We start from the raw sequence: 18,659 nt of genomic DNA on the forward strand, positions 1-18,659 counted from the left end.
CTGTCTGACTCTCTCTCTCTCTATCTGTCTGTCTCTCTCCGTCTCTTTCTGACTCTCTCTATCTCTATCTCTCTGTCTCTCTCTGACTCTGTGTATGTGTTTCTCCGTCTGTCTCTCTCCGTCTCTTTCTGACTCTCTCTATCTTTATCTCTCTCTCTCTCTGTGTCTCTCTCTGACTCTGTGTATGTGTTTCTCCGTCTGTCTCTCTCCGTCTCTTTCTGACTCTCTCTATCTCTATCTCTCTGTCTCTCTCTGACTCTGTGTATGTGTGTCTCTGTCTGCCTGACTCTCTCTCTCTATCTGTCTGTCTCTCTCCGTCTCTTTCTGACTCTATCTCTATCTCTCTGTCTCTCTCTGACTCTGTGTATGTGTGTCTCTGTCTGTCTGACTCTCTCTCTCTCTATCTGTCTGTCTCTCTCCGTCTCTTTCTGACTCTCTCTATCTCTATCTCTCTGTCTCTCTCTGACTCTGTGTATGTGTTTCTCTGTCTGTCTGACTCTCTCTCTCTCTATCTGTCTGTCTCTCTCCATCTCTTTCTGACTCTCTCTATCTCTATCTCTCTGTCTCTATCTGACTCTGTGTATGTGTGTCTCTGTCTGTCTGAGTCTCTCTCTCTATCTGTCTGTCTCTCTCTGACTCTGTGTATGTGTGTCTCTGTCTGTCTGACTCTCTCTCTGTCTATCTGTTTGTCTCTCTCCGTCTCTTTCTGACTCTCTCTATCTCTATCTGTCTGTCTCTCTTTGACTCTGTGTATGTGTGTCTCTGTCTGTCTGACTCTCTCTCTCTATCTGTCTGTCTCTCTCCGTCTCTTTCTGACTCTCTCTATCTCTATCTCTATCTCTCTATCTCTCTCTGACTCTGTGTATGTGTGTCTCTGTCTGTCTGACTCTCTCTCTCTATCTGTCTGTCTCTCTCTGACTCTGTGTATGTGTGTCTCTGTCAGCCTGACTCTCTCTCTCTCTCTATCTGTCTGTCTCTCTCCGTCTCTTTCTGACTCTATCTCTATCTCTCTGTCTCTCTCTGACTCTGTGTATGTGTGTCTCTGTCTGTCTGACTCTATCTCTCTCTATCTGTCTGTCTCTCTCCGTCTCTTTCTGACTCTCTCCATCTCTATATCTCTGTCTCTCTCTGACTCTGTGTATGTGTTTCTCTGTCTGTCTGACTCTCTCTCTCTCTATCTGTCTGTCTCTCTCCATCTCTTTCTGACTCTCTCTATCTCTATCTCTCTGTCTCTATCTGACTCTGTGTATGTGTGTCTCTGTCTGTCTGACTCTCTCTCTCTATCTGTCTGTCTCTCTCCGTCTCTTTCTGACTCTCTCTATCTCTATCTCTGTGTCTCTCTCTGACTCTGTGTATGTGTGTCTCTGTCTGTCTGACTCTCTCTCTCTATCTGTCTGCCTCTCTCTGACTCTGTGTATGTGTGTCTCTGTCTGTCTGACTCTCTCTCTCTATCTGTCTGTCTCTCTCCGTCTCTTTCTGACTCTCTCTATCTCTATCTCTCTGTCTCTATCTGACTCTGTGTATGTGTGTCTCTGTCTGTCTGACTCTCTCTCTCTATCTGTCTGTCTCTCTCCGTCTCTTTCTGACTCTCTCTATCTCTATCTCTGTGTCTCACTCTGACTCTGTGTGTGTGTGTCTCTGTCTGTCTGACTCTCTCTCTCTATCTGTCTGTCTCTCTCTGACTCTGTGTATGTGTGTCTCTGTCTGTCTGACTCTCTCTCTCTCTCTCTATCTGTCTGTCTCTCTCCGTCTCTTTCTGACTCTCTCTATCTCTATCTCTCTCTGACTCTGTGTATGTGTGTCTCTGTCTGTCTGACTCTCTATCTCTATCTGTCTGTCTTTCTCTGACTCTGTGTATGTGTGCCTCTGTCTGTCTGACTCTCTCTCTCTATCTGTCTGTCTCTCTCCGTCTCTTTCTGACTCTCTCTCTATCTATCTGTCTGTCTCTCTCTGTCTCTTTCTGACTCTCTCTCTATCTGTCTGTCTCTCTCTGACTCTGTGTATGTGTGTCTCTGTCTGTCTGACTCTCTCTCTCTATCTGTCTGTCTCTCTCCGTCTCTTTCTGACTCTCTCTCTCTCTATCTGTCTGTCTCTCTCTGTCTCTTTCTGACTCTCTCTCTCTATCTGTCTGTCTCTCTCCCTCTCTTTCTGACTCTCTCTATCTCTATCTCTCTCTCTGACTCTGTATATGTGTGTCTCTGTCTGTCTGACTCTCTCTCTCTATCTGTCTGTCTCTCTCCGTCTCTTTCTGACTCTCTCTATCTCTATGTGTCTGTCTCTCTCTGACTCTGTGTATGTGTGTCTCTGTCTGTCTGACTCTCTCTCTCTATCTGTCTGTCTCTCTCCGTCTCTTTCTGACTCTCTCTATCTCTATCTCTCTGTCTCTCCCTGACTCTGTGTATGTGTTTCTCTGTCTGTCTCTCTCCGTCTCTTTCTGACTCTCTCTATCTCTATCTCTCTCTCTGTGTCTCTCTCTGACTCTGTGTATGTGTGTCTCTGTCTGTCTGACTCTCGCTCTCTATCTGTCTGTCTCTCTCTGACTCTGTGTATGTGTGTCTCTGTCTGTCTGACTCTCTCTCTCTATCTGTCTGTCTCTCTCCGTCTCTTTCTGACTCTCTCTATCTCTATCTCTCTGTCTCTCTCTGACTCTGTGTATGTGTGTCTGTGTCTGTCTGACTCTCTCTATCTGTCTGTCTCTCTCTGACTCTGTGTTTGTGTGTCTCTGTCTGTCTGACTCTCTCTCTCTATCTGTCTGTCTCTCTCCGTCTCTTTCTGACTCTCTCTATCTCTATCTCTCTGTCTCTCTCTGACTTTGTGTATGTGTGTCCCTGTCTGCCTGACTCTCTCTCTCTCTATCTGTCTGTCTCTTTCCGTCTCTTTCTGACTCTCTCTATCTCTATCTCTCTCTGACTCTGTGTATGTGTGTCTCTGTCTGTCTGACTCTCTCTCTCTATCTGTCTGTCTCTCTCTGACTCTGTGTATGTGTGTCTCTGTCTGTCTGACTCTCTCTCTCTCTATCTGTCTGTCTCTCTCCGTCTCTTTCTGACTCTCTCAATCTCTATCTCTCTGTCTCTCTCTGACTCTGTGTATGTGTGTCTGTGTCTGTCTGACTCTCTCTATCTCTATCTGTCTGTCTCTCTCTGACTCTGTGTATGTGTGTCTCTGTCTGTCTGACTCTCTCTCTCTCCAGCTGTCTGTCTCTCTCCGTCTCTTTCTGACTCTCTCTATCTCTATCTCTCTCTCTGTCTCTCTCTGACTCTGTGTATGTGTGTCTCTGTCTGTCTGAGTCTCTCTCTCTATCTGTCTGTCTCTCTCTGACTCTGTGCATGTGTGTCTCTGTCTGTCTGACTCTCTCTCTCTCTATCTGTCTGTCTCTCTCCGTCTCTTTCTGACTCTCTCTATCTCTATCTCTCTGTCTCTCTCTGACTCTGTATATGTGTGTCTCTGTCTGTCTGACTCTCTCTCTCTCTATCTGTCTGTCTCTCTCCGTCTCTTTCTGACTCTCTCTATCTCTATCTCTCTGTCTCTCTCTGACTCTGTGTATGTGTGTCTCTGTCTGCCTGACTCTCTCTCTCTCTATCTGTCTGTCTCTCTCCGTCTCTTTCTGACTCTATCTCTATCTCTCTGTCTCTCTCTGACTCTGTGAATATGTGTCTCTGTCTGTCTGACTCTCTCTCTCTCTATCTGTCTGTCTCTCTCCGTCTCTTTCTGACTCTCTCTATCTCTATCTCTCTGTCTCTCTCTGACTCTGTGTATGTGTTTCTCTGTCTGTCTGACTCTCTCTCCCTCTATCTGTCTGTCTCTCTCCATCTCTTTCTGACTCTCTCTATCTCTATCTCTCTGTCTCTATCTGACTCTGTGTATGTGTGTCTCTGTCTGTCTGAGTCTCTCTCTCTATCTGTCTGTCTCTCTCTGACTCTGTGTATGTGTGTCTCTGTCTGTCTGACTCTCTCTATCTGTCTGTCTCTCTCTGACTCTGTGTATGTGTGTCTCTGTCTGTCTGACTCTCTCTCTCTCCAGCTGTCTGTCTCTCTCCGTCTCTTTCTGACTCTCTCTATCTCTATCTCTCTCTCTGTCTCTCTCTGACTCTGTGTATGTGTGTCTCTGTCTGTCTGACTCTCTCTCTCTATCTGTCTGTCTCTCTCCGTCTCTTTCTGACTCTCTCTATCTCTATCTCTCTGTGTCTCTCTGACTCTGTGTATGTGTTTCTCTGTCTGTCTGACTCTCTCTCTATCTGTCTGTCTCTCTCTATCTCTTTCTGACTCTCTCTATCTCTATCTGTCTGTCTTTCTCTGACTCTGTGTATGTGTGCCTCTGTCTGTCTGACTCTCTCTCTCTATCTGTCTGTCTCTCTCCGTCTCTTTCTGACTCTCTCTCTCTCTATCTGTCTGTCTCTCTCTGTCTCTTTCTGACTCTCTCTCTCTCTATCTGTCTGTCTCTCTCTGACTCTGTGTATGTGTGTCTCTGTCTGTCTGACTCTCTCTCTCTATCTGTCTGTCTCTCTCCGTCTCTTTCTGACTCTCCCTCTCTCTATCTGTCTGTCTCTCTCTGTCTCTTTCTGACTCTCTGTCTCTATCTGTCTGTCTCTCTCCGTCTCTTTCTGACTCTCTCTATCTCTATGTGTCTGTCTCTCTCTGACTCTGTGTATGTGTGTCTCTGTCTGTCTGACTCTCTCTCTCTATCTGTCTGTCTCTCTCCGTCTCTTTCTGACTCTCTCTATCTCTATCTCTCTGTCTCTCCCTGACTCTGTGTATGTGTTTCTCTGTCTGTCTCTCTCCGTCTCTTTCTGACTCTCTCTATCTCTATCTCTCTCTCTGTGTCTCTCTCTGACTCTGTGTATGTGTGTCTCTGTCTGTCTGACTCTCGCTCTCTATCTGTCTGTCTCTCTCTGACTCTGTGTATGTGTGTCTCTGTCTGTCTGACTCTCTCTCTCTATCTGTCTGTCTCTCTCCGTCTCTTTCTGACTCTCTCTATCTCTATCTCTCTGTCTCTCTCTGACTCTGTGTATGTGTGTCTGTGTCTGTCTGACTCTCTCTATCTGTCTGTCTCTCTCTGACTCTGTGTTTGTGTGTCTCTGTCTGTCTGACTCTCTCTCTCTATCTGTCTGTCTCTCTCCGTCTCTTTCTGACTCTCTCTATCTCTATCTCTCTGTCTCTCTCTGACTTTGTGTATGTGTGTCCCTGTCTGCCTGACTCTCTCTCTCTCTATCTGTCTGTCTCTTTCCGTCTCTTTCTGACTCTCTCTATCTCTATCTCTCTCTGACTCTGTGTATGTGTGTCTCTGTCTGTCTGACTCTCTCTCTCTATCTGTCTGTCTCTCTCTGACTCTGTGTATGTGTGTCTCTGTCTGTCTGACTCTCTCTCTCTCTATCTGTCTGTCTCTCTCCGTCTCTTTCTGACTCTCTCAATCTCTATCTCTCTGTCTCTCTCTGACTCTGTGTATGTGTGTCTGTGTCTGTCTGACTCTCTCTATCTCTATCTGTCTGTCTCTCTCTGACTCTGTGTATGTGTGTCTCTGTCTGTCTGACTCTCTCTCTCTCCAGCTGTCTGTCTCTCTCCGTCTCTTTCTGACTCTCTCTATCTCTATCTCTCTCTCTGTCTCTCTCTGACTCTGTGTATGTGTGTCTCTGTCAGTCTGACTCCCTCTCTCTATCTGTCTGTCTCTCTCCGTCTCTTTCTGACTCTCTCTATCTCTATCTCTCTGTGTCTCTCTGACTCTGTGTATGTGTTTCTCTGTCTGTCTGACTCTCTCTCTATCTGTCTGTCTCTCTCTATCTCTTTCTGACTCTCTCTATCTCTATCTGTCTGTCTTTCTCTGACTCTGTGTATGTGTGCCTCTGTCTGTCTGACTCTCTCTCTCCATCTGTCTGTCTCTCTCCGTCTCTTTCTGACTCTCTCTCTCTCTATCTGTCTGTCTCTCTCTGTCTCTTTCTGACTCTCTCTCTCTCTATCTGTCTGTCTCTCTCTGACTCTGTGTATGTGTGTCTCTGTCTGTCTGACTCTCTCTCTCTATCTGTCTGTCTCTCTCCGTCTCTTTCTGACTCTCTCTCTCTCTATCTGTCTGTCTCTCTCTGTCTCTTTCTGACTCTCTCTCTCTATCTGTCTGTCTCTCTCCATCTCTTTCTGACTCTCTCTATCTCTATCTCTCTGTCTCTATCTGACTCTGTGTATGTGTGTCTCTGTCTGTCTGAGTCTCTCTCTCTATCTGTCTGTCTCTCTCTGACTCTGTGTATGTGTGTCTCTGTCTGTCTGACTCTCTCTCTGTCTATCTGTTTGTCTCTCTCCGTCTCTTTCTGACTCTCTCTATCTCTATCTGTCTGTCTCTCTTTGACTCTGTGTATGTGTGTCTCTGTCTGTCTGACTCTCTCTCTCTATCTGTCTGTCTCTCTCCGTCTCTTTCTGACTCTCTCTATCTCTATCTCTATCTCTCTATCTCTCTCTGACTCTGTGTATGTGTGTCTCTGTCTGTCTGACTCTCTCTCTCTATCTGTCTGTCTCTCTCTGACTCTGTGTATGTGTGTCTCTGTCAGCCTGACTCTCTCTCTCTCTCTATCTGTCTGTCTCTCTCCGTCTCTTTCTGACTCTATCTCTATCTGTCTGTCTCTCTCTGACTCTGTGTATGTGTGTCTCTGTCTGTCTGACTCTCTCTCTCTCTATCTGTCTGTCTCTCTCCGTCTCTTTCTGACTCTCTCAATCTCTATCTCTCTGTCTCTCTCTGACTCTGTGTATGTGTGTCTGTGTCTGTCTGACTCTCTCTATCTCTATCTGTCTGTCTCTCTCTGACTCTGTGTATGTGTGTCTCTGTCTGTCTGACTCTCTCTCTCTCCAGCTGTCTGTCTCTCTCCGTCTCTTTCTGACTCTCTCTATCTCTATCTCTCTCTCTGTCTCTCTCTGACTCTGTGTATGTGTGTCTCTGTCAGTCTGACTCCCTCTCTCTATCTGTCTGTCTCTCTCCGTCTCTTTCTGACTCTCTCTATCTCTATCTCTCTGTGTCTCTCTGACTCTGTGTATGTGTTTCTCTGTCTGTCTGACTCTCTCTCTATCTGTCTGTCTCTCTCTATCTCTTTCTGACTCTCTCTATCTCTATCTGTCTGTCTTTCTCTGACTCTGTGTATGTGTGCCTCTGTCTGTCTGACTCTCTCTCTCTATCTGTCTGTCTCTCTCCGTCTCTTTCTGACTCTCTCTCTCTCTATCTGTCTGTCTCTCTCTGTCTCTTTCTGACTCTCTCTCTCTCTATCTGTCTGTCTCTCTCTGACTCTGTGTATGTGTGTCTCTGTCTGTCTGACTCTCTCTCTCTATCTGTCTGTCTCTCTCCGTCTCTTTCTGACTCTCTCTCTCTCTATCTGTCTGTCTCTCTCTGTCTCTTTCTGACTCTCTCTCTCTATCTGTCTGTCTCTCTCCATCTCTTTCTGACTCTCTCTATCTCTATCTCTCTGTCTCTATCTGACTCTGTGTATGTGTGTCTCTGTCTGTCTGAGTCTCTCTCTCTATCTGTCTGTCTCTCTCTGACTCTGTGTATGTGTGTCTCTGTCTGTCTGACTCTCTCTCTGTCTAACTGTTTGTCTCTCTCCGTCTCTTTCTGACTCTCTCTATCTCTATCTGTCTGTCTCTCTTTGACTCTGTGTATGTGTGTCTCTGTCTGTCTGACTCTCTCTCTCTATCTGTCTGTCTCTCTCCGTCTCTTTCTGACTCTCTCTATCTCTATCTCTATCTCTCTATCTCTCTCTGACTCTGTGTATGTGTGTCTCTGTCTGTCTGACTCTCTCTCTCTATCTGTCTGTCTCTCTCTGACTCTGTGTATGTGTGTCTCTGTCAGCCTGACTCTCTCTCTCTCTCTATCTGTCTGTCTCTCTCCGTCTCTTTCTGACTCTATCTCTATCTCTCTGTCTCTCTCTGACTCTGTGTATGTGTGTCTCTGTCTGTCTGACTCTATCTCTCTCTATCTGTCTGTCTCTCTCCGTCTCTTTCTGACTCTCTCTATCTCTATATCTCTGTCTCTCTCTGACTCTGTGTATGTGTTTCTCTGTCTGTCTGACTCTCTCTCTCTCTATCTGTCTGTCTCTCTCCATCTCTTTCTGACTCTCTCTATCTCTATCTCTCTGTCTCTATCTGACTCTGTGTATGTGTGTCTCTGTCTGTCTGACTCTCTCTCTCTATCTGTCTGTCTCTCTCCGTCTCTTTCTGACTCTCTCTATCTCTATCTCTGTGTCTCTCTCTGACTCTGTGTATGTGTGTCTCTGTCTGTCTGACTCTCTCTCTCTATCTGTCTGTCTCTCTCCGTCTCTTTCTGACTCTCTCTATCTCTATGTGTCTGTCTCTCTCTGACTCTGTGTATGTGTGTCTCTGTCTGTCTGACTCTCTCTCTCTATCTGTCTGTCTCTCTCCGTCTCTTTCTGACTCTCTCTATCTCTATCTCTGTGTCTCTCTCTGACTCTGTGTATGTGTGTCTCTGTCTGTCTGACTCTCTCTCTCTATCTGTCTGCCTCTCTCTGACTCTGTGTATGTGTGTCTCTGTCTGTCTGACTCTCTCTCTCTATCTGTCTGTCTCTCTCCGTCTCTTTCTGACTCTCTCTATCTCTATCTCTGTGTCTCACTCTGACTCTGTGTGTGTGTGTCTCTGTCTGTCTGACTCTCTCTCTCTATCTGTCTGTCTCTCTCTGACTCTGTGTATGTGTGTCTCTGTCTGTCTGACTCTCTCTCTCTCTCTCTATCTGTCTGTCTCTCTCCGTCTCTTTCTGACTCTCTCTATCTCTATCTCTCTCTGACTCTGTGTATGTGTGTCTCTGTCTGTCTGACTCTCTATCTCTATCTGTCTGTCTTTCTCTGACTCTGTGTATGTGTGCCTCTGTCTGTCTGACTCTCTCTCTCTATCTGTCTGTCTCTCTCCGTCTCTTTCTGACTCTCTCTCTATCTATCTGTCTGTCTCTCTCTGTCTCTTTCTGACTCTCTCTCTCTCTATCTGTCTGTCTCTCTCTGACTCTGTGTATGTGTGTCTCTGTCTGTCTGACTCTCTCTCTCTATCTGTCTGTCTCTCTCCGTCTCTTTCTGACTCTCTCTCTCTCTATCTGTCTGTCTCTCTCTGTCTCTTTCTGACTCTCTCTCTCTATCTGTCTGTCTCTCTCCCTCTCTTTCTGACTCTCTCTATCTCTATCTCTCTCTCTGACTCTGTATATGTGTGTCTCTGTCTGTCTGACTCTCTCTCTCTATCTGTCTGTCTCTCTCCGTCTCTTTCTGACTCTCTCTATCTCTATGTGTCTGTCTCTCTCTGACTCTGTGTATGTGTGTCTCTGTCTGTCTGACTCTCTCTCTCTATCTGTCTGTCTCTCTCCGTCTCTTTCTGACTCTCTCTATCTCTATCTCTCTGTCTCTCCCTGACTCTGTGTATGTGTTTCTCTGTCTGTCTCTCTCCGTCTCTTTCTGACTCTCTCTATCTCTATCTCTCTCTCTGTGTCTCTCTCTGACTCTGTGTATGTGTGTCTCTGTCTGTCTGACTCTCGCTCTCTATCTGTCTGTCTCTCTCTGACTCTGTGTATGTGTGTCTCTGTCTGTCTGACTCTCTCTCTCTATCTGTCTGTCTCTCTCCGTCTCTTTCTGACTCTCTCTATCTCTATCTCTCTGTCTCTCTCTGACTCTGTGTATTGGTGTCTGTGTCTGTCTGACTCTCTCTATCTGTCTGTCTCTCTCTGACTCTGTGTTTGTGTGTCTCTGTCTGTCTGACTCTCTCTCTCTATCTGTCTGTCTCTCTCCGTCTCTTTCTGACTCTCTCTATCTCTATCTCTCTGTCTCTCTCTGACTTTGTGTATGTGTGTCCCTGTCTGCCTGACTCTCTCTCTCTCTATCTGTCTGTCTCTTTCCGTCTCTTTCTGACTCTCTCTATCTCTATCTCTCTCTGACTCTGTGTATGTGTGTCTCTGTCTGTCTGACTCTCTCTCTCTATCTGTCTGTCTCTCTCTGACTCTGTGTATGTGTGTCTCTGTCTGTCTGACTCTCTCTCTCTCTATCTGTCTGTCTCTCTCCGTCTCTTTCTGACTCTCTCAATCTCTATCTCTCTGTCTCTCTCTGACTCTGTGTATGTGTGTCTGTGTCTGTCTGACTCTCTCTATCTCTATCTGTCTGTCTCTCTCTGACTCTGTGTATGTGTGTCTCTGTCTGTCTGACTCTCTCTCTCTCCAGCTGTCTGTCTCTCTCCGTCTCTTTCTGACTCTCTCTATCTCTATCTCTCTCTCTGTCTCTCTCTGACTCTGTGTATGTGTGTCTCTGTCAGTCTGACTCCCTCTCTCTATCTGTCTGTCTCTCTCCGTCTCTTTCTGACTCTCTCTATCTCTATCTCTCTGTGTCTCTCTGACTCTGTGTATGTGTTTCTCTGTCTGTCTGACTCTCTCTCTATCTGTCTGTCTCTCTCTATCTCTTTCTGACTCTCTCTATCTCTATCTGTCTGTCTTTCTCTGACTCTGTGTATGTGTGCCTCTGTCTGTCTGACTCTCTCTCTCTATCTGTCTGTCTCTCTCCGTCTCTTTCTGACTCTCTCTCTCTCTATCTGTCTGTCTCTCTCTGTCTCTTTCTGACTCTCTCTCTCTCTATCTGTCTGTCTCTCTCTGACTCTGTGTATGTGTGTCTCTGTCTGTCTGACTCTCTCTCTCTATCTGTCTGTCTCTCTCCGTCTCTTTCTGACTCTCTCTCTCTCTATCTGTCTGTCTCTCTCTGTCTCTTTCTGACTCTCTCTCTCTATCTGTCTGTCTCTCTCCATCTCTTTCTGACTCTCTCTATCTCTATCTCTCTCTCTGACTCTGTGTATGTGTGTCTCTGTCTGTCTGACTCTCTCTCTCTATCTGTCTGTCTCTCTCCGTCTCTTTCTGACTCTCTCTATCTCTATCTGTCTGTCTCTCTCTGACTCTGTGTATGTGTGTCTCTGTCTGTCTGACTCTCTCTCTCTATCTGTCTGTCTCTCTCCGTCTCTTTCTGACTCTCTCTATCTCTATCTCTCTGTCTCTCTCTGACTCTGTGTATGTGTTTCTCTGTCTGTCTCTCTCCGTCTCTTTCTGACTCTCTATCTCTATCTCTCTCTCTGTGTCTCTCTCTGACTCTGTGTATGTGTGTCTCTGTCTGTCTGACTCTCGCTCTCTATCTGTCTGTCTCTCTCTGACTCTGTGTATGTGTGTCTCTGTCTGTCTGACTCTCTCTCTATCTGTCTGTCTCTCTCCGTCTCTTTCTGACTCTCTCTATCTCTATCTCTCTGTCTCTCTCTGACTCTGTGTATTGGTGTCTGTGTCTGTCTGACTCTCTCTATCTGTCTGTCTCTCTCTGACTCTGTGTTTGTGTGTCTCTGTCTGTCTGACTCTCTCTCTCTATCTGTCTGTCTCTCTCCGTCTCTTTCTGACTCTCTCGATCTCTATCTCTCTATCTCTCTCTGACTCTGTGTATGTGTGTCTCTGTCTGTCTGACTCTCTCTCTCTCTATCTGTCTGTCTCTCTCCGTCTCTTTCTGACTCTCTCTGTCTCTATCTCCATCTCTCTGTCTCTATCTGACTCTGTGTATGTGTTTCTCTGTCTGTCTCTCTCCGTCTCTTTCTGACTCTCTCTATCTCTCTCTCTCTCTCTCTCTGTGTCTCTCTCTGACTCTGTGTATGTGTGTCTCTGTCTGTCTGACTCTCTCTCTCTATCTGTCTGTCTCTCTGACTCTGTGTATGTGTGTCTCTGTCTGTCTGACTCTCTCTCTCTCTATCTGTCTGTCTCTCTCCGTCTCTTTCTGACTCTCTCTATCTCTATCTCTCTGTCTCTCTCTGACTCTGTGTATGTGTGTCTGTGTCTGTCTGACTCTCTCTATCTGTCTGTCTCTCTCTGACTCTGTGTATGTGTGTCTCTGTCTGTCTGACTCTCTCTCTCTCTATCTGTCTGTCTCTCTCCGTCTCTTTCTGACTCTCTCTATCTCTATCTCTCTGACTCTGTGTATGTGTGTCTCTGTCTGTCTGACTCTCTCTCTCTATCTGTCTGTCTCTCTCCGTCTCTTTCTGACTCTCTCTATCTCTATCTCTCTCTCTGTCTCAGTCTGACTCTGTGTATGTGTGTCTCTGTCTGTCTGACTCTCTCTCTCTATCTGTCTGTCTCTCTCTGTCTCTCTCTATCTCTATCTCTCTGACTCTGTGTATGTGTGTCTCTGTCTGTCTGACTCTCTCTCTCTATCTGTCTGTCTCTCTCCGTCTCTTTCTGACTCTCTCTGTCTCTCTCTCTCTGTCTCTCTCTGACTCTGTGTATGTGTGTCTCTGTCTGTCTGACTCTCTCTCTCTATCTGTCTGTCTCTCTCTGTCTCTTTCTGACTCTCTCTATCTCTATCTCTCTGTCTCTCTCTGACTCTGTGTATGTGTGTCTCTGTCTGTCTGACTCTCTCTCTCTATCTGTCTGTCTCTCTCCGTCTCTTTCTGACTCTCTCTATCTCTATCTCTCTGTCTCTCTCTGACTCTGTGTATGTGTGTCTCTGTCTGTCTGACTCTCTCTCTCTATCTGTCTGTCTCTCTCTGTCTCTTTCTGACTCTCTCTATCTCTATCTCTCTGTCTCTCTCTGACTCTGTGTATGTGTGTCTCTGTCTGTCTGACTCTCTCTCTCTATCTGTCTGTCTCTCTCTGTCTCTTTCTGACTCTCTCTATCTCTATCTCTCTCTGACTCTGTGTATGTGTGTCTCTGTCTGTCTGACTCTCTCTCTCTATCTGTCTGTCTCTCTCCATCTCTTTCTGACTCTCTCTATCTCTATCTCTATCTCTGTCTCTCTCTGACTCTGTGTATGTGTGTCTCTGTCTGTCTGACTCTCTCTCTCTCTATCTGTCTGTCTCTCTCCGTCTCTTTCTGACTCTCTCTATCTCTATCTCTCTGTCTCAATCTGACTCTGTGTATGTGTGTCTCTGTCTGTCTGACTCTCTCTCTCTATCTGTCTGTCTCTCTCTGACTCTGTGTACGTGTGTCTCTGTCTGTCAGACTCTCTCTCTGTCTATCTGTCTGTCTCTCTCCGTCTCTTTCTGACTCTCTCTATCTCTATCTGTCTGTCTCTCTCTGACTCTGTGTCTGTGTGTCTCTGTCTGTCTGACTCTCTCTCTCTATCTGTCTGTCTCTCTCCGTCTCTTTCTGACTCTCTCTATCTCTATCTCTATCTCTCTGTCTCTCTCTGACTCTGTGTATATGTGTCTCTGTCTGTCTGACTCTCTCTCTCTATCTGTCTGTCTCTCTCCGTCTCTTTCTGACTCTCTCTATCTCTATCTCTATCTCTCTATCTCTCTCTGACTCTGTGTATGTGTGTCTCTGTCTGTCTGACTCTCTCTCTCTATCTGTCTGTCTCTCTCTGACTCTGTGTATGTGTGTCTCTGTCTGTCTGACTCTCTCTCTCTCTATCTGTCGGTCTCTCTCCGTCTCTTTCTGACTCTCTCTATCTCTATCTCTCTGTCTCTCTCTGACTCTGTGTATGTGTGTCTCTGTCTGTCTGACTCTCTCTCTCTATCTGTCTGTCTCTCTCTGACTTTGTGTATGTGTGTCTCTGTCTGTCTGACTCTCTCTCTCTCTATCTGTCTGTCTCTCTCCGTCTCTTTCTGACTCTCTCTATCTCTATCTCTCTGTCTCTCTCTGACTTTGTGTATGTGTGTCCCTGTCTGCCTGACTGTCTCTCTCTCTATCTGTCTGTCTCTCTCCGTCTCTTTCTGACTCTCTCTATCTCTATCTCTCTGTCTCTATCTGACTCTGTGTATGTGTTTCTCTGTCTGTCTCTCTCCGTCTCTTTCTGACTCTCTCGATCTCTATCTCTCTCTCTCTCTGTGTCTCTCTCTGACTCTGTGTATGTGTGTCTCTGTCTGTCTGACTCTCTCTCTCTATCTGTCTGTCTCTCTCTGACTCTGTGTATGTGTGTCTCTGTCTGTCTGACTCTCTCTCTCTCTATCTGTCTGTCTCTCTCCGTCTCTTTCTGACTCTCTCTATCTCTATCTCTCTGTCTCTCTCTGACTCTGTGTATGTGTGTCTCTGTCTGTCTGACTCTCTCTCTCTATCTCTCTGTCTCTCTCCGTCTCTTTCTGACTCTCTCTATCTCTATCTCTCTGTCTCTCTCTGACTCTGTGTATGTGTGTCTCTGTCTGTCTGACTCTCTCTCTCTCTATCTGTCTGTCTCTCTCCGTCTCTTTCTGACTCTCTCGATCTCTATCTCTCTCTCTCTCTGTGTCTCTCTCTGACTCTGTGTATGTGTGTCTCTGTCTGTCTGACTCTCTCTCTCTATCTGTCTGTCTCTCTCTGACTCTGTGTATGTGTGTCTGTGTCTATCTGACTCTCTCTCTCTATCTGTCTGTCTCTCTCTGACTCTGTGTATGTGTGTCTCTGTCTGTCTGACTCTCTCTCTCTCTATCTGTCTGTCTCTCTCCGTCTCTTTCTGACTCTCTCTATCTCTATCTCTCTGACTCTGTGTATGTGTGTCTCTGTCTGTCTGACTCTCTTTCTCTATCTGTCTGTCTCTCTCCGTCTCTTTCTGACTCTCTCTATCTCTATCTCTGTCTCAGTCTGACTCTGTGTATGTGTGTCTCTGTCTGTCTGACTCTCTCTCTCTATCTGTCTGTCTCTCTCCGTCTCTTTCTGACTCTCTCTATCTCTATCTCTCTCTCTGTCTCAGTCTGACTCTGTGTATGTGTGTCTCTGTCTGTCTGACTCTCTCTCTCTATCTGTCTGTCTCTCTCCGTCTCTTTCTGACTCTCTCTATCTCTATCTCTCTCTCTGTCTCAGTCTGACTCTGTGTATGTGTGTCTCTGTCTGTCTGACTCTCTCTCTCTATCTGTCTGTCTCTCTCCCTCTCTTTCTGACTCTCTCTATCTCTATCTCTGTCTCTCTCTGACTCTGTGTATGTGTGTCTCTGTCTGTCTGACTCTCTCTTTCTCTATCTGTCTGTCTCTCTCCGTCTCTTTCTGACTCTCTCTATCTCTATCTCTCTGTCTCAATCTGACTCTGTGTATGTGTGTCTCTGTCTGTCTGACTCTCTCTCTCTATCTCTCTGTCTCTCTCTGACTCTGTGTATGTGTGTCTCTGTCTGTCTGACTCTCTCTCTCTATCTGTCTGTCTCTCTCCGTCTCTTTCTGACTCTCTCTATCTCTATCTCTCTGTCTCTCTCTGACTCTGTGTATGTGTGTCTCTGTCTGTCTGACTCTCTCTCTCTCTATCTGTCTGTCTCTCTCCGTCTCTTTCTGACTCTCTCTATCTCTATCTCTCTCTCTCTCTGTGTCTCTCTCTGACTCTGTGTATGTGTGTCTCTGTCTGTCTGACTCTCTCTCTCTCTATCCGTCTGTCTCTCTCCGTCTCTTTCTGACTCTCTCTATCTCTATCTCTCTGTCTCTCTCTGACTCTGTGTATGTGTGTCTGTTTCTGTCTGACTCTCTCTCTCTATCTGTCTGTCTCTCTCTGACTCTGTGTTTGTGTGTCTCTGTCTGTCTGACTCTCTCTCTATCTGTCTGTCTCCCTCTGTCTCTTTCTGACTCTCTCTATCTCTATCTCTCTGTCTCTCTCTGACTTTGTATATGTGTGTCCCTGTCTGCCTGACTGTCTCTCTCTCTATCTGTCTGTCTCTCTCCGTCTCTTTCTGACTCTCTCTATCTCTATCTCTCTGTCTCTCTCTGACTCTGTGTATGTGTGTCTCTGTCTGTCTGACTCTCTCTCTCTCTATCTGTCTGTCTCTCTCCGTCTCTTTCTGATTCTCTCTATCTCTATCTCTATCTCTCTGTCTCTATCTGACTCTGTGTATGTGTGTCTCTGTCTGTCTGACTCTCTCTCTCTCTATCTGTCTGTCTCTCTCCGTCTCTTTCTGATTCTCTCTATCTCTATCTCTATCTCTCTGTCTCTCTCTGACTCTGTGTATGTGTGTCTCTGTCTGTCTGACTCTCTCTCTCTATCTGTCTGTCTCTCTCTGACTCTGTGTATGTGTGTCTCTGTCTGTCTGACTCTCTCTCTCTATCTCTCTGTCTCTCTCTGACTCTGTGTATGTGTGTCTCTGTCTGTCTGACTCTCTCTCTCTATCTGTCTGTCTCTCTCTGACTCTGTGTATGTGTGTCTCTGTCTGTCTGACTCTCTCTCTCTATCTCTCTGTCTCTCTCTGACTCTGTGTATGTGTGTCTCTGTCTGTCTGACTCTCTCTCTCTATCTGTCTGTCTCTCTCTGACTCTGTGTATGTGTGTCTCTGTCTGTCTGACTCTCTCTCTCTCTATCTGTCTGTCTCTCTCCGTCTCTTTCTGACTCTCTCTATCTCTATCTCTCTGTCTCTCTCTGACTCTGTGTATGTGTGTCTGTGTCTGTCTGACTCTCTCTCTCTCTATCTGTCTGTCTCTCTCCGTCTCTTTCTGACTCTCTCGATCTCTATCTCTCTCTCTCTCTGTGTCTCTCTCTGACTCTGTGTATGTGTGTCTCTGTCTGTCTGACTCTCTCTCTCTATCTGTCTGTCTCTCTCTGACTCTGTGTATGTGTGTCTCTGTCTGTCTGACTCTCTCTCTCTCTATCTGTCTGTCTCTCTCCGTCTGTCTGTCTCTCTCCGTCTCTTTCTGACTCTCTCTATCTCTATCTCTCTCTCTGTCTCAGTCTGACTCTGTGTATGTGTGTCTCTGTCTGTCTGACTCTCTCTCTCTATCTGTCTGTCTCTCTCTGACTTTCTCTATCTCTATCTCTCTGTCTCTCTCTGACTCTGTGTATGTGTGTCCCTGTCTGTCTGACTCTCTCTCTCTATCTGTCTGTCTCTCTCCGTCTCTTTCTGACTCTCTCTATCTCTATCTCTCTGTCTCTCTCTGACTCTGTGTATGTGTGTCTCTGTCTGTCTGACTCTCTCTCTCTATCTGTCTGTCTCTCTCCGTCTCTTTCTGACTCTCTCTATCTCTCTGACTCTGTGTATGTGTGTCTCTGTCTGTCTGACTCTCTCTCTCTATCTGTCTGTCTCTCTCCGTCTCTTTCTGACTCTCTCTATCTCTATCTCTCTCTCTGTCTCAGTCTGACTCTGTGTATGTGTGTCTCTGTCTGTCTGATTCTCTCTCTCTATCTGTCTGTCTCTCTCCGTCTCTTTCTGACTCTCTCTATCTCTATCTCTCTGTCTCTCTCTGACTCTGTGTATGTGTGTCTCTGTCTGTCTGACTCTCTCTCTCTATCTGTCTGTCTCTCTCCGTCTCTTTCTGACTCTCTCTATCTCTATCTCTCTGTCTCTCTCTGACTCTGTGTATGTGTGTCTCTGTCTGTCTGACTCTCTCTCTCTCTCTATCTGTCTGTCTCTCTCCGTCTCTTTCTGACTCTCTCTATCTCTATCTCTATCTCTCTGTCTCTATCTGACTCTGTGTATGTGTTTCTCTGTCTGACTCTCTCCGTCTCTTTCTGACTCTCTCTATCTCTATCTCTCTCTCTCTCTGTGTCTCTCTCTGACTCTGTGTATGTATGTCTCTGTCTGTCTGACTCTCTCTCTCTCTATCCGTCTGTCTCTCTCCGTCTCTTTCTGACTCTCTCTTTCTCTATCTGTCTGTCTCTCTCCGTCTCTTTCTGACTCTCTCTATCTCTATCTCTCTGTCTCTCTCTGACTCTGTGTATGTGTGTCTGTGTCTGTCTGACTCTCTCTCTCTATCTGTCTGTCTCTCTCTGACTCTGTGTATGTGTGTCTCTGTCTGTCTGACTCTCTCTCTCTCTATCTGTCTGTCTCTCTCCGTCTCTTTCTGACTCTCTCTATCTCTATCTCTCTGACTCTGTGTATGTGTGTCTCTGTCTGTCTGATTCTTTCTCTCTATCTGTCTGTCTCTCTCCGTCTCTTTCTGATTCTCTCTATCTCTATCTCTCTCTCTGTCTCAGTCTGACTCTGTGTATGTGTGTCTCTGTCTGTCTGACTCTCTCTCTCTATCTGTCTGTCTCTCTCTGACTCTCTCTATCTCTATCTCTCTGTCTCTCTCTGACTCTGTGTCTGTGTGTCTCTGTCTGTCTGACTCTCTCTCTCTATCTGTCTGTCTCTCTCCGTCTCTTTCTGACTCTCTCTATCTCTATCTCTCTCTCTGTCTCAGTCTGACTCTGTGTCTGTGTGTCTCTGTCTGTCTGACTCTCTCTCTCTATCTGTCTGTCTCTCTCCGTCTCTTTCTGACTCTCTCTATCTCTATCTCTCTGTCTCTCTCTGACTCTGTGTATGTGTGTCTCTGTCTGTCTGACTCTCTCTCTCTATCTGTCTGTCTCTCTCCATCTCTTTCTGACTCTCTCTATCTCTATCTCTATCTCTCTGTCTCTATCTGACTCTGTGTATGTGTTTCTCTGTCTGTCTCTTTCCGTCTCTTTCTGACTCTCTCTATCTCTATCTCTCTCTCTCTCTGTGTCTCTCTCTGACTCTGTGTATGTGTGTCTCTGTCTGTCTGACTCTCTCTCTCTATCTGTCTGTCTCTCTCCGTCTCTTTCTGACTCTCTCTCTCTCTATCTGTCTGTCTCTCTCCGTCTCTTTCTGACTCTCTCTATCTCTATCTCTCTGTCTCTCTCTGACTCTGTGTATGTGTGTCTCTGTCTGTCTGACTCTCTCTCTCTCTATCTGTCTGTCTCTCTCTGTCTCTTTCTGACTCTCTCTATCTCTATCTCTCTCTCTGTCTCTCTCTGACTCTGTGTCTGTGTGTCTCTGTCTCACTGTTACAATTGGTCATGCAGCTGTAGAACCTG

General features: G+C 46.1%; 1 protein-coding gene across 1 annotated transcript in view; it reads left to right on the plus strand.

Moving 5' to 3' along the window:
• Positions 1 to 18,659, plus strand: part of LOC137346091 (butyrophilin subfamily 3 member A1-like) — a 127,527-nt gene that overhangs the window by 54,341 nt on the left and 54,527 nt on the right. The window lies entirely within an intron of this gene.

Source organism: Heterodontus francisci, chromosome 29, assembly GCF_036365525.1.
Source record: "Heterodontus francisci isolate sHetFra1 chromosome 29, sHetFra1.hap1, whole genome shotgun sequence".
In the NCBI taxonomy this organism is placed as follows: Eukaryota; Metazoa; Chordata; class Chondrichthyes; order Heterodontiformes; family Heterodontidae; genus Heterodontus; species Heterodontus francisci.